The sequence below is a fragment of the Oryctolagus cuniculus genome, chromosome 12, assembly GCF_964237555.1.
Source record: "Oryctolagus cuniculus chromosome 12, mOryCun1.1, whole genome shotgun sequence".
Lineage (NCBI taxonomy): Eukaryota > Metazoa > Chordata > Mammalia > Lagomorpha > Leporidae > Oryctolagus > Oryctolagus cuniculus.
This window is the reverse complement of record NC_091443.1, coordinates 80,182,489-80,207,335: the sequence shown is the minus strand read 5'-3', so window position 1 is coordinate 80,207,335 and position 24,847 is coordinate 80,182,489. Positions and strand designations below refer to the sequence as shown.

General features: G+C 48.8%; 1 protein-coding gene across 18 annotated transcripts in view; it reads right to left on the bottom strand.

Moving 5' to 3' along the window:
- CGNL1 (cingulin like 1) overlaps positions 1-24,847 on the bottom strand; it is a 176,406-nt gene that overhangs the window by 145,445 nt on the left and 6,114 nt on the right. For 4 of the 18 annotated variants that reach the window (XM_070054252.1, XM_070054257.1, XM_070054253.1 and 1 more), the window contains exon 2: positions 9,152-9,192. The exons of the other annotated variants lie outside the window; for them this stretch is intronic. The gene's annotated coding sequence lies outside the window, so the exon portion shown is untranslated. The remainder of the gene's footprint in view (positions 1-9,151; positions 9,193-24,847) is intronic. 18 annotated transcript variants of the gene reach the window in all.

Here is a 24,847-nt window from a genome sequence, read left to right as displayed (position 1 = left end):
TGGGCATCCATGAAGGGTTGACTCACCTTCTAGGTTCTGCTTTTGGGGCTTGGGGCTGTTGTCGTTGAACCCTATATTTCTTTGAGAGGAGCTTTTCTGTCGAGGGAGAATGAGTTTTAAACACACTCTCACACTTGCAAAAACAGTATCATTTTCCTAGCAGCACAGCCTTGGCCTACGTGCTTCCAGGAAACCAGCATGTTGTCCTTGGGCCCCAAGGTGGTCCGGCCTGGCCGACAGGGCTCCATGTGAGTCAGGAGCCGGCTGCTGCAGCCAAGACCACCTCCATGGTTGCCACCGAGACGGCAGACCTCTTCGTCAGGAGTTGGCAACCAAGGCTCCTTAACACTTTCCAGTCACTTTCCAGACACTCCCCTGCCATCAAGTTCCTGGCAGGTGCCCTGGAAAGTACAGCCTCCAAATGACAGCGAAGGTTTGATGGTGGCCTCTCTGACATCATTTGAGTTAGCACCTCCGGTTCCCGGAGGAGAGTCAGGAAAAATGCCCATCCCTTAGATTTTCATCTGTAGTAATGCATGCTTACGGTAGCAATCTCCAATACCTACTTCGCACTGCCTTGTCAGAGTCCTGGAGCTCGCAGCACCAACACCCTGTCCCGGGAACTGGGAAACACCTTCCTGGGAGTTGGGATAAGGAAACAAAAGGTCCCTATCCATAATTTAATATAAGGCTGAAAAGACCGGAGTCTGGAGCGGTGGGAGCCTGCTAAAAGCCATTGGAATCTTAGGCCGGCGCCGCGGCTCACTAGGCTAATCCTCCACCTAGTGGCGCCGGCACACCGGGTTCTAGTCCCGGTCGGGGCGCCAGATTCTGTCCCAGTTGCCCCTCTTCCAGGCCAGCTCTCTGCTGTGGCCAGGGAGTGCAGTGGAGGATGGCCCAAGTGCTTGGGCCCTGCACCCCATGGGAGACCAGGAGAAGCACCTGGCTCCTGCCTTCGGATCAGCGCGGTGCGCCGGCCGCAGCGGCCATTGGAGGGTGAACCAACAGCAAAAGGAAGACCTTTCTCTCTGTCTCTCTCTCTCACTGTCCACTCTGCCTGTCAAAAAAAAAAAAAAAAAAGCCATTGGAATCTTAACTTGTCAAACATCTACCAAGCACCTACTATGTATGTAAGTCAAGACTGTGTGGAAGCCGCACTGAGGAACTGACACAGCAGGGGCATCAGTTAGGTTACGCTCAGCTGTGTGTAATGGAAAACTCAAAGTGACTTTGGCCTCGACAGTAAGAACCAAGCATGGAGGTAACTGGCCAGGGGCTGCTGTCCCAGCTGCACCGTCATTAGCAGTCCAGGATCCTCCTTCCTTGTGCTCTGCTCACTTTGAGGGTAGCTTCTAACTTCACAGCTTCCTCACAACCCAAAATGGTTGCTGTACTTCAGCCACTGTGTCCAAGTTCCAAGCAGTATGGAAAAGGAGAAAAAGCAAAAGGGACGCATTGTCCAGTCTGTCCCTAGAATCTTCCCATAGGCACTGCACATAAAACTTGACCCTGCACTTACTAGAGCTGATGTCACCAGCCCAAATCCAGGAGAGGAAGCTGGGAAATCTTTTAGCTCGGCACACTGCACAGGCTTTTCATTAATGGGGAAGAAGAGACTGGATAGCGGATATGAAATTAGCAGTCTTGGCCACAGAATCCATAATACGACAATCTGAGGATGAACCAACTTGAAGGGCTTTTAAGTTCAGAAGAATTGGTAGTAGAAATAAATAATAAAAGAAGAGGTATTAAGGGATGAAAGCTCAAATGACATTCTTCTTCAGGGAAAACTAAAAATGCTATTAAGTGGAGGGTATTAACAAGGAATAAAGTCAATTTCTAGAACCATCCATCAAACATTTAAGTAGCTAAGGAACATTTGTAGGTATTCTAGACCTGTGGCTCTGTCGGGATCACTTGGGAGCTTTTTAAAAATACAAAGTCTGAGACTTGCTCTTGAAAATTCTGAGAGCTGATTTGGGTTGAGAGCTTAAAATCTACATTTGGGAAGCAGGGAGAAGCAACCCAGGTAATTCTTCTGATGGGTGGTCTGATTTATAAACAGTGACTCCAAGCAATTCAGACACGAGAAGACAATTTGAAGTCACATAACTTGCCCAGAGTCCCTGCCACTTGTTAGGCAGAACCAGGACTTGCATAGTTCATTCATAATCCTGTACTCTCTATTGTTTTAAGATTTATTAATTTGAAAGGCAGAGTGACACAGAGAGAAGGAGAGGCAGAGAGAGACCTTCCCTCCTCTGGTTTACTCCCCCAATAGCCGCAGAAGCCAGGAGCCCAGAACTCCATCTTGGTCTCCCACATGGGTGGGAGGGGTCCAAGTACCTGGACCAGGATCCACTGCCTGCCCCGTCACATGAGCAGGCAGCCCGATGGGAAGCACAGCAGATCAGCCCTTCGACAAGGGATGCCGGCGACACCAGCGGCAGCTTAACCCACCGCGTCCACTCATCATCAAGCCCTCTCTTCTCTTGAAACCACCAGAGAAACTGGAATTTGGTCCTCCACGCGGACTCAGTCATCCAGCCGTCCCACTGCCAGACCTCATCTGCAAAAACCATACTTGCCCAGCCACCAGCAAACTTGGTATAACCAACTGTCTACCGAAAGCTCAACCCCCAACAGTGTGCCTGGTGCCACAAGGCTGCCTGGAGGCAGGGCGGCCCAAGGATAACTCCTAACTGAACCTGTCTGCAGGGAGCCAGGTGCGTGGATCCACGGCCACGCTCCCCCTCTGACCCTAAAGGCCCTGCAGAAGGAGACAGAAGCAATTATTCAGGGGCACTGGAAAGAGGATGAAAACGAGCCACACTGGAGGAGTAACCGAAGGCCATCCCTCCCCATGCCAATGCTGCCCAGGGATTCCCCAGGCCCACATGAGGCTCCAAACGAAGCGCCATCAGCCAGGAGGAAAGAAACGTCTAGACCTCGGCTCTGCCCCCAGCCAGTGACTGGAGGCCAGCGTAGGCCCTAGGGGGTGCCTGTGAGGGCTCCAGGCTGCAGTCCTCCCTACCAGGCTCCCCTTAGGCCTGGCCAATTCCAGAGCCTCTCCCAAGCTTTGTAGCAATTCCATGAGCCTTACAATATCCTCCTGGGATGTTCTCTTTGGCTAAAATTTAAGAACCAGGATTGATGTTCTCATGGAGATAAGGACCCCAGCTCCCCAGAGATGATCCACACTGGCTGAAGTTACAGTGCCCAGCCCAAAGGCAAGTACTGGCACGCCTCTGAGGGGGTCAGCTCCAGGGCCCTGCATGGATATGAAAATCCACAGAGTGTTTGCATAAAGTGGCACAAGCACAGGCAGCCATTTGGCATGGTAACTAACCCACCACTTGGAAGTCCACACCCGTTTCCTGCTAATGTGCACCCTGGGAGGCAGCAGGCACTGTCTCAGTACTTGGGTCCCTGCCAGCCATGTAGAAGACCTGGACTGAGTTCCTGGCTCCCGGCTTCTGCCTCTCTGGTCCAACCCCAGCTACTATGGGCATTTCGGGGAGTGAACCAACAATATGGGAAATAGCACTCTTTATCTCTCTCATAAATAAAATTAATCTAGAAACTAGTGTAATCGAGAATAGGCATTTAACTGGTGGATGAGACACCCGCATCCCATGTCAGAGTACCTGGGCTCATTTCCTGGCACTAGTGCCCGACTCCAGCTTCCTACCAACGCAGGCTCTGGGAAGCCACAGTGAGAGCTTAAGTACTTAAGTTCCTGCCACCCACGTGGAAGACTTGGATTGCATTCCTAGCTTCTGGTCTCAGCCCCAGCCATCCCTGGCCACTGGGGGCTTTTGAGGAGTGAACCAGGAGGTAGCAGCTTTCTCTACCTCTCACAAATAAGAAAGAGTAATAAACAAAATAACATAGTATGTAACACAACATAACTTATACATGTCCTCCTATAGACCTGAAACCATCCCTTGATAGCATTTATACTGTGTGAGGTATTAGGCAAAGTAACTTATTATTCTATGTTGTTTAGGAAATAATGACAATTTTTAAAAAGTCTCTACATGTTCAGTACACACACTTTTTTTTTTTCTCAATATTTTTGTCCTGTGGTTGACTGAATCCAAGGATATGAAACTCAGGGATATGCTTGTGTGGTTTTTTTTTTTTTTTAAGTTTATTTATTTTATTTATTTGAGAGGCAGAGTTAAAGACAGAAAGAGGAAGAGACAGAGAAAAAGGTCCTCCATCCGCTGGTTCACTCCCCAAATAGCCGCAGTGGTCAGAGATGGGGCAATCTAAACCCAGGAGCCTCCTCCGGGTCTCCCACACGGGTGCAGGGGCCCAAGCACCCGCATCATCTAATGCTGCTTTTCCCAGGCAATAGCAGAGAGTGGGATGAGAAGAGGAGCAGCTGGTACCACAACCTGTGCCCATATGGGATGCTGGAGCCACAGGCAGAGGCTCAGCCCGCTACGCCACAGCGCCAGCACCAGAACCCAGGATATGAAGGGCCAAGTGTTGATGCAAGGAACCAGAAGTGTGCGCCGTTACAGGAGCAAGCATGGTATCCGTTCCCACAGAGGCAGCAGTCTCACGACTATGAGAGCTGGAGGCACAGCCGTCACCACTGTGCAGTCTAGGGACAAAGAGACTTACAAACTGAGAACCACTGAAGATACCAAGGGGGCCTGCGCTGTGGCAGAGTGGATAAGGCTGCCGCCTGCAGTGCCAGCATCCCTTAGGGGCGCCAGTTTGAGTCCCGGCTGCTCCATTTCCGATCCAGCTCTCTGCTAACGGCCTTGGAAAGCAGTGGAAGGTGGCCCAAGACCTTGAGCCCTTACACCCACATGGGAGACCCAGAAGAAGCTCCTGACTTCAGATCGGCCCAGCTCCAGCCATTAAGGCCTTTTAGGGGGTAAACCAGCAGACAGAAGATCTCTCTCCCTCTCTCTCCCTCTCTCTGTAACTCTGCCTTTCAAATAAATAAATAAATCTTTCATATATATATATATATATATATACACACACCCAAGGAATAAATAGAATTAATACGAATGAAAATGATGAGGCTTATTTAGTACCTATGTTTTACTAACTCAGGGAAATGCTTCCTTATTAAAATTGCAGTGAAAACACTAAATATGTAGTCTCAGCATTTAAAGAAATAAGCTCAGGATCAGACAAATGAACTAATATAAAATACCTAATTGCCCAACATGCTCCATAATCAAGCTATTATTTTTCTTTATTTTGCATTTATCAAATTAAGTTTTAAAACTTCTGGCTTTGTTTTTAAAAATTTATTTATGGGTCTGCTGCTATGGCATAGCGGGTAAAGCCAGCATCCTACATGAGCACTGGTTCAAGTCCCGGCTGCTCCACTTCCAATCCAGCTCTCTGCTATGACCTGGGAAAGCAGTAGAAGATGGCCCAAGTCCTTAGGCCTCTGCACCCACGTGGAGGACCTGGAAGTAGCTCCTGGCTCCTGGCTTCAGATCGGCTCAGCTCTCTGCCTCTCTGTAACTCTGCCTTTCAAATAAATCTTTAAAAAATCTATTAAAAAAAAACACAGGATTATAAACAAGTATTCACAATTCCCCAAATTCCCTCACACTCCCAAAATTCACTTTTACTCACTTAACAGACCTTTGCCCTAGGTCAGAAATCCTCAATAGAAACAGAAAGAGTCCATATTCTCCGCTCTTAAGGCAAGACCAAGAGGTCTCTGATTGTCATGAAGATGCAGAATAAAGTCAGGACTGTAGCATTATTTATTTCTGGTGAACTATCTCCCACCCCCAATTAGGATTTTCATCAGCAACAAAATTACATCAGTCCTGCATCTTCAGAAGAACATTAAGCATCATTTCAAACAAAATGATTTCATTCGTTGGTTCCATTCAAAATTTCCACCAACAAAGCAAATTACTCAAATAGACAGTAATTAGTACTTGGGGATTAAATTCCACGTTGATCAAGAAGAGCTCAGGAAAGGGCATTTGGCACAGTGCGTAAGGCATTGCTTGGGCTTGAACCCAGAGAATTTGGGTTCAATTTCCAGCTCCACTTCCAATTCCCATTTCCTGAAAATGCACACCCTGGGAGGGAGTGACTAACTCAAGTACTTGGGTCCCTGCCACCCAATGGGAGACCCAGGTGGAATTCTGAGCTGCTGGTTTTGGCCTGGCCCAGCCCTGACTGTCACAGTCATTTGGGGGAATGAACCAGCACATGAAATCTCTCTCTGCTTTTTAAGTAAAATGAAAATAGAAAATAATTTTTAAAACAACAAAAGCTTAGAGTTAATGTAGTTAAAGGAAACACAGGACAATTGTTGTTTAAAAACATAAGGTCTAAACACCACATAACATCCTCCATCCAAAGTGCCTTTCTCTGCATGGTGATGTTCAAGTGCATTAAAACAACGGAAGTGTGTGTACCTTCGCCAAGTGGCCAACAACCTGCCAGTTTGAGTAAACTCAATTCACACCAGGACACGAGCCTGGTTTTCCTACATGCTCTGTAATTAGGTTTGTAACAAGACTCATTTCTCCAAGAACACACTGTGCACCCTACGGCTGCCAGGGGCTCACGCTTTCCCACAGCGCTCCCATCTACCTTGGGAGCGGGAGCAGCCAGCACTTCCCAGCACTGCAGCGCAGGGCCGACAAGTGGCAGAATGCAAACCGACGTGATCACCTAATCCCAGGCATTCCATTCATTGCTCTCCTATTTAAATTATATAGACATTCAAAATACCCCCTTAACAGTATCTTGCTTGTATGAAAAAAAAAATTTTGTAATTAAAAAACAAAAAAAAGGAAAGGAACAACACACATACGCATATGTAAAAATAGGAAGAAGCAGCACACCTAAACATAAGCAGCTGTTTATCTTGGTGAAAGAGCAGAAAACAGCTTTTCATTTTCATCTTAGACTTTACTAGAATTCCAAGTGTTTTACTGTAAACATCTATTGTTTTTAATCATCACAATTACAAATGAAGAAAAGTCAGAATTTTAAATATACAAGATGTTCTACTTTATATTTTGTAAATATTTTAAAAGTTATGAAGATTCCTGCTGTGGTTTGAGGGCCCCCGCCAAAACCAAAGTTCAAATTTAATTGCCATTGTAACAGTATTAAAAAGGGATGGGGCTAGTGCTAGCAGGTAAAGCCACCACCTGCAGTGCCAGCATCCCATATGGATGCCAGGATGAAGACCTTTCCCTCCCTCCCTCCCTCAATCCCTCCCTCCCTCCCTCCCTCCCTCCCTCTCTCTCTCTCTCTCCCTTTCAAATAAATAAATAAATCTTAAAAAAAAAAAGTCGGAGGCCGGCGCCGCGGCTCAATAGGCTAATCCTCCGCCTAGCGGCGCCGGCACACCAGGTTCTAGTCCCGGTTGCCCCTCTTCCAGGCCAGCCCTCTGCTGTGGCCAGGGAGTGCAGTGGAGGATGGCCCAGGTGCTTGGGCCCTGCACCCCATGGGAGACCAGGAAAAGCACCTGGCTCCTGGCTCCTGCCATCGGATCAGCGCGGTGCGCCGGCCGCAGCGCGCCGGCCGCGGCGGCCATTGGAGGGTGAACCAACGGCAAAGGAAGACTTTCTCTCTGTCTCTCTCTCTCACTGTTCACTCTGCCTGTCAAAAAAAAAAAAAAAAAAAGTCGGGGGGGCCCTTTAGGAAGTGATTAGATCTTGGGGCTCTCTCTTCATGGATAGCTTAATGTCTTCATCTAGGAAGTCATTTCCTAATGACTAGGATGGGTCTGGCCTGACTTGCTTGTCTTTCTGCTTTCTGCCATGTTATGATGGTACAGAAAGCCCTCATTAGACAATGACACCATGCTCTTGCACCCCCACCTCCAAAATGGTGAGTCAAATAAAGTTCTACTGTTTATAAATTACCCAATCTGGGGGTGTTCTGTTATAGCAACCCAAAGTCCATCAACAACAGATAAACAATTACTGAGACATTTTCATAAAATGAAATATGAGAAATTAGCATTTAACAATGAGGAAGAACGACTCAGTGCTATCTGCAGATCCAGGGATGAATTTCACAAGTCTAATACTAAGTAGAAAAAGCCAGGCTCAGAAAAAGGCATTCTGAACAGGATTCTCTTTTTATGAAGTCCAAGAATAATGAAAACCTATCTGCGAAGACAGAAACAAAACATGGTTCTCTCAGTTGTGGAGTAAAAGGCAGGAAGCATGAGAAAACTTCCAGAAGATTCTGTATACTTAGGATTTGTGTACTTTGAAAAAAAAAAAAAAACTGGGCTCATGCCATTGTAAGCATTTACTAACTGTATGGTTGTAGAAAAAATTCTTAAGCTTTCCAAGCCTCAGTGTGTACATCTGAACATGGGGAGAGAGACCACATCATTACCTGCTTCATGGGAATGTGGAGAGAATAAGGCCAGTCAAGCACTTCCCGCGGTGCCCCAGCACACGGTGCAGCCCACAACATCTACTGAGGTCTCCCGCGGTGCCAGGCACTGCTCATTTAAGCTCTGACTACGCAGTGATACCATCTGTCCCAGTTCCTGTCCTTATCTGTTAGGGCCAGGGCACGGCGGTGACCTGGGCATTCAGGAGTCATCGGTGTGTAACCCCGACCCCAGCTTTCATTCCCGGGAGAAGGCTGAATCACTAGTTATGCTGCTGCCAGGAGGATTAATCACATCAGGATTAATCACAGGCCACTGAAGAGAAAAACGATGTTAGCTTCTGAAAGCAGTAGCTGCTTTTTGCGGGAAGACAAAGAATATTTTATTCCGGTGGAATAATTCATTTTAAACTGAGAGGTCAGCTGGGAACTAAAGAGCTCATCTTTCTTCCCTAGGCAAGAGCAGAGACAGCTAACTCACAAAGTTGTTCATGGTGGCGAGCTACATTGATTATAATGTAGTTCAGATTTACAACAAAAATCATCTTGAGAGAACCTGTCTACTGTGTAAAAGAACTGAAAATTCTCATCATGAAGCCAGGGGATCGGATGATACAAGCTCCTTTTAATTAAATGAAATATTATAAATGCTGAAGCAATCATCTCCAGTTTACAAAATTAACCTGCAGATTTAAGAATGACTCACGTCTCGCGAACTCTTCACCCAAGAAAAGGCAGCTTGCCTGAACTGAGGCCCAGCCCCACCATTCACCAGCTGTCTCACCTTGGGCAAGTTGCTCCAGCTCTCTGCATCCACTTTACTCTCTGTGAAATGGGATGATAATAGGGTTGTTACAGGAAGTAAATGAGTTGCCACACGTCAAGTACTTAGAACACGAGTGGTAAAGAAATGTTACTGTGGTTAATGTGTATTATATTTTTTGATGTAAACACAGAATTCATCTAGAGCTATACAACTGATTCACAATATTTACAGATACAATAGACTGAAAATCCAAAGAGGACATGTAGTAAAACTACACTGAGTGAGGATGAATATTTGGGTTTTGTAGGTACACAAATGTACACAGAGACACACACATACACACAACACACAGAGTAAATCTCTCTCTCTCCATCTCCATCTCCATCTCTCTCAAGAAATTTAAATCAGGTCAACTCCAGAACATAATGTACCAACGATCTCAGGTTCTTTGGATGCCAAAATGATTCTGAAAAAGTAGCAATCTTCTTCCAAATATTTCTAAGGACCCATTAAAACACACACACACACACACTGAAAAGGTATTCAAGTAATTGCTGTTTGTATTTCAAAATCATGCTGCAAACTTTCCAGGGCACATCTGAGGAGCAAAGTGGATAATGGTCAAACATGGACTCTTTTCCGCCCACAGCCGAGCAGACCTACTAAAATTTTATATTTTCCTCCCATTGTGAAGGCTGAAAAGCTTTGCATTTTGTTCCAAAGGAAATGATCTTACCATAGCTGGATGATATCATCATTGTCTGAGTAAAGTGGGTATCCGGTAGCCATTACAGAAGGGCTGACTGCTAGACCCCAAGGGTATTCAAGTGAAAAGCAACTCAATGGAAATGTCAGGTGCGACACTCCCTCTCTTGATTTACAGGAGTGAGTGCAACATAACGGGGTACTCTACTTCCTCCTCTCCTCTCTTGTTAATAAAAAGGCTTTCCATTATGGAAGAGAATTCTTAAAACTCCTAGCATGGGGGCCGCCACTGTGGCTCACTTGGTTAATCCTCCGCCTGCAGTGCCGGCATCCTATATGGGCGCCAGTTCTAGTCCCGGCTGCTCCTCTTCCAGTCCAGCTCTGCTGTGGCCCGGAAGGGCAGTGGAAGATGGTCCAAGTACTTGGGCCCCTGCACCTGCATGGGAGACCAGGAGGAAGCACCCAGCTCCTGGCTTCGGATCGGCGCAGCGCTGGCCATAGCAGCCATTTGAGGGGGTGAACCAATGGAAAGAAGACCTTTCTCTGCCTTTCTCACTGTCTATAACTCTACCTGTCAAAAAAAAAAAAAAAAAAAACCCTCCTAGCATGGATAATCCTTTAATCCCACCAGCTCCTCTACCCCCTAACACTCTCTTCTAGCAACAGCAGCCAGTCAGGTTGGAAACCACCCCCCTCCACCCCGCTGTTACTGTGGTTTTCTATGGTTTTCAAGATCACATAATTAAGACAGAAACTTTCTGCTGTGTTTGTTTACAGTATCAAAGAATCTTATTCTGTTGACATTCTAGTACAGTGGGGTTGGCATCCTACATTGGAGTGCTGGTTCAAGTTCCAGCTACCCAACTTCTGATCCAGCTCCCCACTAACGCACCTGGGAAGGCAGCAGCAGATGGCCCAAGTGCTTGAGCCCCTGCTACACACAGAGGAGACCCAGATGGGGCTCCTGGCTCTGGCCTGGCCCAGACCTTGCTGGTGAGGTCATTTGAGGCATGAACGTGCAGATTAAAGATCTCTCCCTTGCATGTTTCTCTCCCCCTCTCTGTGCCACTCTTTCAAATAAGTAATTTTTTTCAAAAAATTAAATCCTTAAAAAAGAAAACTTCTTGTTCTATATCTAACACAATTTTTAAGACAGATAGCTCTCCACTGAAGGCACATATGATAAACACAAGAAGGCCCTTCCTGGCAAAGAGCTCCTCCAGTATTATTATCCAGAACTCTGCAAGTAGTCTCCAATAGGAGACAGACTATGAATCTAAACTCTCATACTCAGATTGATTCCTTAGTAATGAATTTGAGTCTGGGAGCTCAAGGAAAAAGTAAGAAATGACAGTCAAATTTTATTTGCAAGATAAATGTCCTACAGAATCAACTTTTCTTGCTGACGTGAGCTACTGGGTTGTAGTTGAACACTTCATAAAGTTGCTCTGAGTCTTGATCCAAACATTCACTCACTCTTCAGACGCGAACCTGACTCTATGAGGTGTACGACACCGTGCCAAGTACCAAAGAAGATAAAAAGTGCCTTTCACGCCTGGACCTCTTCCCCTCCACCACGTCCCCTCATAGTGATCACACATGGCTCGATGGCACACCTCTCCCTTCTTTCTTGCTTCCAATAATGTCCATCTTAGGGCCCTGCTTTCCCCTCAAGCTCCCCATCCCTACATCCCATTAAGAAACATCTATCACTTTTCACTATGAAGGCAATACAGTGCTTTTTCTAAAATTCAGTAAGAAGGGCAGCATAAAATAAAAAAGGAAATTTCCCTCTGACCACACTACCAATCCCACAGCCCAGAATACCAAGTTTCTTGGGATTTCTTCCAGAAATTTTTATTCACAATCCAAAATTAATACTTTTGGGGCCGGCACTGTGGCATAGCAGGTAAAGCCACCACCTGCAGGGCCGGTATTCTATCTGGGTGCCGGTTTGAGTCCAAGCTGCTCTGCTTCCAATCCAGCTCTCTGCTGTGGCCTGGGAAAGCAGCAGAAGATGGCCCAAGTACTTAGGTCCTTGTACTCACTGGAGAGACCTGAAAGAAGCTCTTGGCTCCTGGTTTCAGATGGGCTTAGCTCCAGCTGTTGTGGCCATTTGGGGAGTGAACCAGCAGATGGAAGACCTCTTTCTCTCCCTCTTTGTGCCTCTGCCTCTCTGTAATTCTGCCTTTCAAATAAATAAATATTTAAAAAGAATACTTTTCTAAAAACTACCAAGGGATCTCAAAAAATAGAGTTGTGTCTTGCTTTTAGAAAAAGAAAAACTTACTTTGTTGTCTTTCTATTGCCACCTCTGGATTTGTCCAGTTCCCTGTATTTGTGCCTTCACTTATTTAACTACTCCTCTACTGAAAGCATTTAGTTTCTTGCTAGTGTTGTGCCACAACAACGTCACAGTAGCGATCTTCAAGTTCGCCAACACACTTGTGCAAGTGCAGTCATAAAGTAAGTGCCTAACCGTGGAAGGGTTAAGTCACAGTATGTACATTTTTACTTTTGAAAACTCAACACCAGTGGCTACCTACCCATGATGACTGCCCATTTCCTCCCAGCCAACAAAGCCCTCCCTTTGTTCCCTGTGCTCCAGGGAAGGCAGAACCCCTATCCAGCCATAATACTACCCTACACACAAGCCAAGGGTGGCCCATCTCCCAAGCCAGTCATTGATTTAGGTGTAGGTTCTGACCTGGCTCTGCCAAAGAAGCCTAGAGTCTTTCTGCCCAGAGCTCCTGGCGAAAATTTTCTCTGCTTTGCTCTTTTCTTATCTATAGACATCACTGTATATGAAGATGTGGTAGTTGAAGTGACTGCAGCCACACTGGGACCATGAGAACACAAGTTTAAGAGCAAACATCTAACACTCATTGAGGCTGGCAAAGAAAAAAAGTGTTTAATTAACCCTCTGAACTGCCCCAACTTTGGATTTCTTATTTATATTTGGTAAATAAGGAATCATTCCAGTTCTTCCTTCCCTTTAAAAAATAAAAATTGTAGTTCTCAACTGTGTTTTAAGCAAACAGTACATTTTTAGAAGGAAGTTGCGTTTACCCTCAGTAAGTCTGAGATCACTTAATTGCACAAAAAGACCCACTGAATTTATAATCCCACCCAGGGCACACATAGGAGTGTGTCTCCTCACACCCTTAGCTCCCTGAGGTTTGAGTTCCCAGCTGTTCTCAGAGCCTTGTCTTCCTTAGAGAGTGGAGCCACTCTTCGTTAAACACAGAACATGTTGCAAAAGGGTGTGAGAGAGGCTGCTGGCCCTTGGCCACTATTTCTTTCTGTCTCTGCCATGTTGTTCCACTGCGGCACAAGGTTCCCGTGGCTTCTTCAGGGAAGTAGACATTGTCATCCCAGGGCCCCACACCAGTCACTCATCAGCCAGCCAGGGAAGGACCAGCATGATTAGACTGGGGCAATGTGGCTCCCATCTGCTTCTTAGGACCTGCTCAGCTGAACTCTTAAGGCTGTTTCTCTGGATATACAAAGAAGGCTCTGGAAGCTTCGCCTCAGAGTCCTGCTGAAGACCGGGCCTGGGGCATGGTACACACAGCCCGTGCTGCTGAACTGTGCCCAACTATGAACGGTAGGACTTCGGCTGACTTCGCCACAGATCTTAGGTAGAGAGAGGACCCTGTTTTGCTCCTTCTTCGTCCTCTTGATCTCGACTATCTCATTCCTGCCACGTTAGAGGGCAGCCTGTCAGGTCCAGACTGCTGACCAGAAGAACAGCAAGCCCATCATGTCTGGTTCCCCTTCCGACAGGAGCACTACTGCAGTGACAGGAAATGAACAAGCCGTGGTCAGCTGAGAGGCAGGGCCTGCCACGCTCCTTACCCATCATTGCCAAGACCTGGGCTGGTACCTGCACACACTGTGGTTAATTTTTCACCCAGCTGGCCTGGGTTTTGCAAGCTCCCAAAACGCTGGTTTAGCCCTGTTTCCCTCTTCCCTCTCATTTATTCTCTACCATTGTGGTGAACCGAGTTACTGTTGCCAGTACTTCACTCCTTGGTACACACCATCTTCTGTTCATGTGACTGCCTCACCAGCCCCTAGAGCAGGCCAAGTGCATTGCCTCACTCCCCTGATGTTGGGCTTGGCCATGCGATTTGTTTTGGCTGAAGGAACACAGGCAGAACTGACAGCGGGCAAGTTGTGAGCCCAAACCTTCCAAGGCACCGTGCATCTCCACCTTCCCTCTTCCGATGCTTCTGGGATCTGCCAGGACACCAGCCTGTCCAGCCTGGCTGCTGCCCCTTCACCCTGGGATCCCCAAGAAACACACGTGGCTCAGATCGGAATGCAAATGGAGGCCTGAAGTCTGGCTTGGCCCAGCCAATTAACCAAACCACACCCAACCTACAGACGAATGAGTGGAAAATAAATGTCTGTGGTTAGAAGGCATTGAGATTGGAGACTGATTGTTACACAGCAATATAACCCACACGGCAAAAACCAATATAACCATTGTAAGAGCAAATATAACTAAATTTGCCTGGTACATAATAGACTTGCAATGATAAATGATCTGTGTTTATTTTAAGGAGACCCGAATCCATTCATCAAAGAAAGATACGTGGTATACCCCTACACCCCAATACGTGGTGTACCCCTATACCCCTACATGTGAGGCAACATGCTAGGCACACAGGAAGCTGAGTAAAAAGAAAGATACAAGGGTAGCTAATTCTTGCACTCCAAGCTTCCTCCTCTGTATTGGCAAAGCCTCCGCTTAGGTCATGTATGCATTGGCTTCCCCGAGTTAACTCACAAAACGGCAAGATTCAGCATCTGTGCACTTCAGTGATCCCAGACATACTGAGGGTAAGCGCGACTTCCTTCTAAAAGTGTACTGTTTGCTTAAAACACAGTTGAGAACTACAAATTATTTTTTAAAGGGAAGGAAGAACTAGAACGATTCCTTATGAACTCCTTAGCCCTACTAATATATCTATCTATCTTTCTTTTTTTTTTTTTTTTTTTTTTTTTTTTTTGACAGGCAGAGTGGATAATGAGAGAGAGAGACAGAGAGAAAGGTCTTTTTTTGCCGTTGGTTCACCCTCCAATGGCCGCCATGGCTGTCACGCTGCGGCCGGTGCACCACGCTGATCCGATGGCAGGAGCCAGGTGCTTCCTCCCGGTCTCCCATGCGGGTGCAGGGCCCAAGTACTTGGGCCATCCTCCACTGCCTTCCCGGGCCACAGCAGAGATCTGGCCTGGAAGAGGGGCAACCAGGAAAGAATCCGGCGCCCCGACCGGGACTAGAACCCAGTGTGCCGGCGCCGCTAGGTGGAGGATTAGCCTAGTGAGCCGCGGCACTGGCCACCTACTAATCTTTCAGTCACTTATCGCACATTCCCTGAGCACCTGTGCCATCCCAGCAACCGCTATACAGCTGTGCTAGGAAGTGGCACCCACTTCGTCAGCCCAAACTGTAGCTGCCCAGGTGCAGCCGCTGATCACTAATGAATTATTCAGAAACAGCATGGCTGACATCTCCAAGTACTGTCCAGTATCTGATTTAAAACACACACACACACCTCCCCATCACCTAACTCACATCTTGCGTTTGTATTTTTACTTGGAGAACACCGTTTCATCTGCAGATGTGCTACTGCCTCCCTGCTCTTCTCCCCTTCCGGGCAATAAGGAACCCAAGTGTCGCCCATGTTTTTTCTCCCGTGCACTTGTGCTCATTAAGTTGTGGGAGACACACATTTACTAACTTCAGCCCTGAAGTCTTTTCAAAGAACTTCATCCACTGCTTGTCCCTTTGTCCCACAATTATTGACGTCATGTTAATACAGTCACCAAACCTCGCTTCTCCATCTGCAAGCCTTGTTTTCCTGGGGGGGGGGGGGGGGGCAACATCACCCTGTCCCATGGAGCACACGCACCTGCCGAGCAGGGGAACCGGCAGCCTTTCTGTGATCCATCCTAGCTGGGAACTGGCCAAAGTGAAGGGCCAGGTGGTGAGCAGAGCACAGCAGTGTACAGCTCCCGCTCTCCACACTGCCCCACGAAGTGGGCACTCAGGAACTCACACAACACAACCCTGGGGGCCAGGATTCCGGCCCCGGCAGTCCAGAGCCAGGGTCCGGCTCTTTATGGCAGCACCCCCGGAACCCACCAAACCCTACCCTGTGTCTGTAACTCCACAGATTCCCTCACCCTTCTGTCCGCCCCCCAGGCCCAGCACAGGAGAGCAGCACAAAGCCAAGACCACCCAAGAACTTCCTGTATTGGTAGACACTGCTTTGCCCAGGAGGCTCCTGGGTGGAAATCCTCACGTTTCCGGAAGCTGAAGCAGCTTCCCGGCGGCAAAGCCTACTCACCTTTCCTGGACCCGAGCAGGAAAGTCAGCCTCCTCCAGCTGCCCCAATCTCGTCTACAGCAGCCTTCCGCCGGTTAATAAGGTCAGATGGGGGGCAGGGCGGGGAGGAAGGGAAGTGAGCAGCTGCCCATCCCAGGCAGGGAAGCCTCCACTCCGTTCAGTCCCCAGGCCCCGCAAGGAGCTGCTTGTACATCTCTGTGCACCTTGGGCCTCTCCAAATCTACCAGGGGCTGCGGAGGGGGAGGACCTGGAGCTGAGAAAGTCCCTCCCCACCCCCCACTGCCAGCCTGGGTCAATGACAAGCTACAAAGCTGGCCAGGCCCCTACCTGGAAATCTAAAGCAAAGGATATCATTAAAGTCACAGGGTAAGGATCACTCACTCCACAGCACACCATGTAGCAGCCCGCAGTGGCGTTAAATGTAAACACTTCCCAAGAATGCTTTAAAACCGAGGGAGGTTTTTATTAAACGACTTAATTGAGGGCCACTTCTCCTTGCGGGAAGCTTTTAAACCTAGGAATAAAAGGAGCCTGGTGGGTGTTTTCCAGACGCTTGTTTTTAAAACCTGCCACTCCGTCCTGGGGAAACGGGGCACAGCTCAGGGGCCCCCCAGGGTGAGCTCCTGCTGCTAATTCCTCAGCCCAGAAACTCTGGCACGAGGGCTCCATTCCCACATTCATTTCAAGGGCCATGACCCAGCACTCCCTTGGATGGGGGAAAGTGGAAAAAAAATAAGGCTGGCCCCCAAAGAATCCAAATAAGTGAAGGAAGACTTTTGAAAGCTTAAAACCAGGGACACAACTTTGGGGGACAGGCCTGAGGAAGCCCAGGTTGGGGTGCCCCGCAAAATGAGGCCAGGTAGCAAGGGAGGAGGCAGCGCTCCACCGCGCAGCTCCTGAACCCCGAAAGCCCTGCGCGATGGAGAGAGGTAGAAAGCAACAGAGACAGTCTGGAACCCACCCAGGGCAAGCTCCCAGGAGCAGGCTGGTCTGCAGAAGCAAGGCAGATTCCGGGGGCAGGAAGCCAGGCGCATGGAGGAACACGCAGGGGCTTCACCCGCACAGGGTTTCCACTGCCGGGCAGTGATGGTGGCTACCCAACACTCGGGCATGCGTAAAGCCGCCAAACTCCACGGACATTCACACGGGTTACAATGGGACCACACCCCCACCCCCACCCCCACCCCCACCCAAAAAGAAAAACTACGCCCTAGAAAGATCCTTTTTCAGCTCCTAAAGCCAGAGCGCTCCCTGCCCCATCTGACAACCCCCCCAAGGCACGGGCCAAAGTCAGGTATGATTCTAGCAACTCACCTGTGGAGTGAAGCGCCCAGCGTCGCGGTGCCCTGGGCAGGGACAAGGCTCTTCAGCCGAGGGTCCCTGTTGGCATTGTTGTTACCCTCACTTCACAGCCAATGAAACCCCAGAGCGGTAAAGGTCAAGATACTTATCCAGGGTCACCCAACAAAGACCAGAAAGCCTGAACTTGGGGGGGGGGGGCAGGGAGCTCACAGCCCCATCCCCGCTCAGGCTCATCCCCAAACATGGATGTTCTTCAACTACTGAGTTCTAATCTTTTGTTTTTAAATCTATTTCTTTAAAAGGCAGAGTGCCAGAGAGGGAAAGACATCTTCCATCCACCGGTTCACTCCTCAACTGCCCGCAACAGCTGAGGCAAGGCTTAGCCAGGCCAATGCCAAAAGCCTAAAACTCCACTTGGGCCTCTCACCTGTGGGGCAAGGACCCAAGCACTTGGGCCACCCTCCACTGCCTCGCCGGGCGCATTAGCAGGGAGCTGGATCTTAGGGGAGCAGCCAGGAATCGAACTTGAAACCTGCACTTGAAAATGGGGCACCAGCAGTTTCACCAATGCACCACAAAGTCTGCACCTAGTCATTTTTGAGTAGGCTTGACTGAATGATCACCCGTGAACTTGGCCCCTGACACCTTCCAAAGGCACACCTGAGGAATCAACGGCAGCCGCACGCAGCTAACTTCCCAAGAGCAGACCGACTTTCTTCACCTGAAAAGCCCCTGAGGTCTGCAGCCAGCCCCAGGCCCCATCCACCTGGTGCCTAGCACAGACAGGGTCTGGGTGGGAACTCCCGGGGGAGCTGTTTAGGAGTTTCACTGCCTGCTGCATGGTTATTTATATGTAAATATGCAAGCAATTACAAAGGAAGTTAAGTAGCCCTTAAGAGAGAGTAAACTGGTCCTGCCTACTTCAGGGGCACCTGTGGGGCAACCCCAGACATCCAGAAAGGTGAACTCCCCTTCCTTGCACCCTGCCCAAGAAAGAAGGGCTCCGTGTCGCTCCCCACAGCTCCCTCTGATCTGCGCTGCTAAAGAGAGCTACTGCGACTCAGCTTCCACCTGCCCCGAGGGTCTGAGCCCTGGCACAGGGACAGGGCAGGCAGCCATTCTGACTGCGGGGGTCGTCCTGTGAGCTGTAGAATGTTCAGCTACATCGATGGCCTCCACCCACCACCTGCCCCTGTCACAAACCACCAAGGGAGTCTCCAGATACTGTCAGATGTCCCTGGTGGGGATGGGAGGCCTGCACCTCTTTCACAGATGGGAAACCATCCGAACTGGAAAAGGAACCGCCCAGGCCCACACCTCCTGGGCTGAGCAAGCAGTGTGTCCAAGCCTGGTAGGTCAGTCCCTAGGAGCTCTTAGGACACAGGGCAAAGAAGGAACAAGTATACAGAAGGCCCTCCACTCCCAGAGTTCTGCATCTAGATTCAGCCAACCACGGCTCAAACCTACTCAGAAAACACCGTGTCTTACTAAACATGTACAGACGTCCCTTTCTTGTCATTACTCCCTAAACACTACAGTGTAACAGCTACATACAGGGCGTCTGCACTGCCCTGGGTCAAGCATCTGGAGAGGATCTCAAGTGCACAGGAGGATGGCAGAGGTGCTGCAAAGACTAGGCCATGGGATATGAGACTTTTTTTTTTTTAAGATTTATTTATTTATTTAAAAGGCAGAGTTACAGACAGGGAGAGACAGAAAGAGGTCCTGTACCCACTGGTTCACTCCCCAAATGGCTGCAACAGCCAGGGCTAGGCCAGACGAAAGCCAGGAGCCAGGAGCTTCATCTGGGTCTCCCACCTGATTGCAGGGGCCCAAGCATTTGGGCCACCCTCTACTGCTTTCCCAGGCACATTAACAGGGAGCTGGATCGGAAGTGGAGCAGCTGGGGCTTGAGCTGGCTCCCAGATGGGATGCCAGCACTGCAGGCAGTGGCTTTACCTGTTATGCCAGAGCACCGGCCACATATAAGAGACTTGAAGCCCCCTTGGAGACCAAAGAACTGGGCTGCCTGCCAGCTCACATGGTTAAATGATCAACTGTGCCTCACACCCTAGTTTTCCTAGGGATGGTGGGCTTGAACCCCAACCAGTGTTGGGTCTTCTACTCAAAAGAAAATAGAATGTCAAGAGCAGCCCTCAACAAGGCCTGGAAACCTGAAGGGCCTCCTTTACCCACAAAATAATCTGCAAACTGAGTGCAGGGATGCCCTTGGAAAAATAAATAAAGCAAACATAAGCAAAAAAACGATGGTCATGAGGACGTAAAAGGCATTTTTCAAAGGATTATGCTTTTTTTTAGGTTGGTTTGGTTTTGTTTGAAAAAGACAAAAGGACAGAGAGAGGGAAGGACAGCAAGGAAAAAACCCTCCATCTACTCGTTCACTCCCTAAATGGCCACAACAGCCAGGCCAAAGCCAGGAGCCCAGAACTTGGGTGGCAGGGGCGACACACTTGGGTTGTCATCTGCTAATTTCCCAGGCACACTAGCCTAGAGCTGGATCAGAAGCAGAGCAGCCAGGATTCAAATCGACCTGCCAAAATGGGATGCTGGCATCGCAAGCAGCAGCTTACCCAGCTGCACCACAGCACCAGCCCCAAAGCTTCTATCAAGAATTCTCCGTTTTGTGACGCACTCCCCATACACTCTCACCCTTCCTAGCACTGGTCTGTTTTTCTGTTTTGAAATCACTGTGGCTACTAGAGACCCATGAGACCCCAGAATGCCAAGTTTCAAAAGGCTATCATATTCTCCTGCCACAAAGCTATATTCAACATCTATTTTCTGCTAGACACAGGCATAAAGATACAGGTTAGTCAAAGAAACCCTTCCCCTTTGTAGCCAGACAGATCAACAGAGGTCACTGATGGTGTTCTTACTATTAAGACTAAGGCAAGTACAAGCAGCCAGTGTTGGAGAAAGGAATGAGCCAGTGCCTTATGAGAACGAATAAAGAGCCAGCACAGTTGAGGGAGGCACAGCTCAGAACTGGACGAGCAGGGCTTCCACCCCAGAGCCCACCGCCACCGCTTGGCAGCTGCACAGGTCGCCTCGTTTCCCACAGACTTGCTTCCCTCACCTGTAAAATGGGTTTCTGCTCGCAGCTATGCTGTAGAGAGTTGCCATAATAAAAGCTCTGAGGACAGGGTTGCAGGGAAAAGCTGGAGGAGCAATTGCTGTTCTGATGAGATCCCCCGGCTTGGGCAGGTCTCCGGGCAGGCAACCCTCCCTTGAAACTCTCCCTTGAGCAGGCCAGACCAGGAGAACCCACTATCAGGTGGGTCTAATCTTGCACTCCCCCACCTCTCCCCTCCTCTTGCCCTACCTTTTCCTTCTTCCCTACCCCCTCCCTCATTCTTACCCTCCCACTCCCCAAAGCTTATAGGTGGCCAGGGCTGTGCCACAGCTGGAACAAAGGGACTTAAGCCCCAAACCTGTGAGTGTATCTGAGACTCACACAAGTAAAAGAAAACTTAAGTTTGGCCAACGCCACCTGGCAGTCCCTTAGCAAACTGTTCCTGCTCTCTTATCTCTCTCCCTCCATTCTTTCTCTATCAGGGCCCCTCCACCTCCTGAGGCTTTCACAGTTATCACCACTCAAGTAAACTTTCCAGGTTTTTGATTCTTGATTAGGGCAAGCAGACAGGAGTCAACTTTTCAGCTGCTGTTGTGTGATTGTTGTTCTAAGTCACTGTTTGTAATTAAGAGATCAGAATGTCTTAGACAAAGGAGGTAGAAAAGGGAGCCTACTTTTGTAGAGGAAGTTCAAAAATATTCATTAGCTCAGGGGATACAGGGAAACTTCAAAAGTTCGCGGGGAAACAAAATTAGAAGATGAGTTTATTTTGGTGCAAAAATTTTGAAATCCATGCAGAGAAGTGGGTCTTCCAAAAGGTCTTGGAAAATGAGTGTTGGGGAAAAAATATACATGCATTTCAAAGGTTTTTTTGTACCAAGTTAACCTTATTTTTTTCCATTCCATTTTTCCACAAAATTTTTTTAAAATATTTACTTATTTATTTATTTGAAAGGCAGAGTTACAGAGAGACAGAGGCAGATAGAGAAAGAGAAGGATCTTCCATTCACTGGTTCACTCCCCAAATGGCTGCAATGGCTGGACCTGGGCCAATAAAAGCCAAGAGCCAGGAGCTTCTTCTAGGTCTCCCATGCCAGTTCAGGGCCCAAGCGCTTGGGCCATCTTCCACTGCTTTCCCAGGGCATAGCAGAGAGCTGGGTTGGAAGAGGAGCAGCCAGGACTTGAACTGGTGCCCATATGGGGAGCTGGCACTGCAGGCAGCAGCTTTAGCCACTATGCCACAGCACTGGTCCCTCCACAAACTTCTTGAAGTACCCTTTTATATGGATAAAAAACTAAGGAAAGAAAGAGAAATCCTGAGGCCAAAACTAGAAAATCATGATCATCTTGCTTGAATCCTCTAACAAAATAAATAAATAAATAACAGGGTCAGATTATTACTAATAGAGGGACTTTCTAGACCTAAAGAACTGTAAGTCAGGGGTGAGCATTTAGCGTAGTGGTTAAGACATCCACATCCCGTATCAGAGTACCTGGGTTCAATTCCCAGTTCAACTCCTGACTCCAGCTTCCTGCTAACACAGACCCTGGCAGGCAGCAGGCGATAGTTCAGGTTTTGGGTCCCTGCCTCCCACTGAGAGCCCTGGACTGAGTGCTCAGCTCCCACCTTTAGCCCCGTTCCCAGCTTTTATGGGTCACTGGAGGGAGAAACCAGCAACTGGGAGTACTCTGTCCCTCTGCCTATTAAATAGAAATTATTTTAAGATCTATGTGTTTATTTTGGAAAGTAGAGTGACAGAAAGAGAGAGAGACAGAAAGAGATCTTCCATCTGCTGGTTCACTCTCCAAATGCCCAAGACAACCAGGCTGAGCCAGGCAAAGCCAGGAGCCAGGAGCTGCATGCATGTCTCCCACACAGGCAGCCAGAACACAGATACTTGTGCCGTCACCTGCTGCATCCCAGGAACATTAGCAGGAAGCTGAATTAGAAGCAGGAACCGGGACTCAATCCTAGGCGTTCCAATATGGGATGCGGTGGCAACTTGACACATTGTACCACACCATCCATACCAAGTAAATAAATTTTTTTCATTGGGACCAGCACTGTGGTGTAGTGGGTAAAGCCGCCGCCTTCAGTGCTGGCATCCCATATGGGCACTGGTTCAAGTCCCAGCTGCTCCACTTCTGATCCAGCTCTCTGCTATGGCCTGGGAAAGCAGTAGAAGATGGCCCAAGTCCTTGGGCCCTGCATCCACATGGGAGTCCTGGAAGAACTAGCTCCTGGCTTCGGATCAGCACAGCTCAGGCCATTGTGGCCATCTGGGGAGTGAGCCAGCATATGGAAGATTCTCTCTCTCTCTCTCTCTGTCTCTCTGCTTCTGCCTCTCTGGAACTCTGCCTTTTAAATAAATAAATAAATCTTTAAAAAAAAATTACAATTCAAAGACCTGACCGACTGCATCCTTAACTAAGGCCAGCAGAAACTCCCTGTGATTGGGCAGCAGGGAATAAACTCCGCCCTGCAAACAAACAGGCTGCCAGCCAGGCTGCAGGAACATTCCATGCTCACAGCAAATGCCCTGTGCTCTAATCCCAAACGCTCGGACTCCAAGACGACCCTCCACTCAGATCCCTGGAAAGGTTGAGGCAAAGCCCACTGCAGAGATGAACACTCACTCACTACCCCCGACGTAAACCCACCTTCACTGTAGGCCCTCGCGATATGGAGCGCAGTTTTGCTCTGGTAACGAGCACCACACAAACAGGACTTGGACGTGCATTGTGGATTTGTTCCAATCCACAATGTCCAACACTGAATTTTGTTTTTAATCTTTTACCCAACACCCAATTATCTTTAGAAACTCAGGGGTTGGCTGAATTTGAAGAAACGTAGAGATAATATCTCTCTAACCTAGGATTTGGGACCTATTCCGAGTTTTTCTGAACAATCTAATCTGCCCTCTTTTTTAAAAAATAAAAATTATTTATTAATTTGAAAGGCAGAGCTACAGAGAGGCAGAGGCAGAGAGAGAGAGAGAGAGAGAGAGAGAGAGAGGGCTTCTAGGCCATAGCGGAGAGCTGGATCGGAAGTGGAGCAGCCAGGACTCAAACTGGTGCCCATATGAGATGCTGGCACTGCAGGTGGTGGCTTTACCGCTATGCCATAGCGCCAGCCGCTGCCCTCTCTCCCTTGGGATCAAATGGTGCAGTGGTCTTCATCTCCTATCACCCCTCACCTAGCAGAGGATGACAGCAAAGAGAGGGGCACTAAAATACAATTTCTTAATCCACTCTGCTCACGTGGACTAAGAACTCTCGGGAACAGCTTTGCATTCAGGCTGACCCATGCACTCCAGAACCTGAACCCTTGCCATTGCCAACCACTCTGAACCTCCACGAGGTCTGGGCCGAGTGCTCCGGCCTGGCACTTGGAAGGCAGTCAACGGGCAAACAGTAACTGTCCCTACAACCGGGAGGTTGTCAGCCCCATGGGTCAACTGTGTGGAAACCACCTCCCCAAGGAAAAGCAGTTTGAAGCCCAGTTTTCAATCTGTCAGAGGAAACCTGAGCTCAAGCGGCCACGGTGTGAAGAGGAATGTGCACCCACTTCCCAGAGTCGCCGACTCAAACGACACCCCTCGCTCTAAGAACGATGATGGCTGCTCCTTTACCGCCATGCTGGCACTCTCCCCCCGGCTCTGCTGCGCCGGGCACGGCCACTAACCGAGTCACTCTGCGGTCACCATGCCCCACGTGGGCCCGGCCATGTGCTCCACGAGCTCCCAACCCAGACACAAGCCCTGTTCCCCAGATTTAAGCAAAATGCAGCTGCCAGAATCAGGCCTTCTGTTTCTGCACTGGCCACCGCCTCCCTCTGCATGATCAGTGCCTCCGGTCAGAAAAGCATCCACGATCAGTCATTCAAAATCTGCTGTACAGGCCAGGCAGTTAGCCTGGCATCCCAAATCGGCGTGCCTGGGTTCAATCCCTGGCTCTGGTTCCTACCTCCTCCTGCTTTTACTGGTGCACACCGTGGGAGGCAGTGGTGATGGCTCAACTGATTGGGTCCTTCCATCCACACCGGAAACTTGGATTGAGTTCCAAGTTCCCAGCTTTGGCCTAACCCAGACCACACAGTTGCAGGCATTTAGGTAATCAACCAGCACTCTCACACTTTCTCCCTCCTGTCTTCTTAAATACATAAATAAGTAAATTTAAAAGCCTTTTTAGGCCGGCGCCGCGGCTCAGTAGGCTAATCCTCCACCTAGCGGCACCGGCACACCGGGTTCTAGTC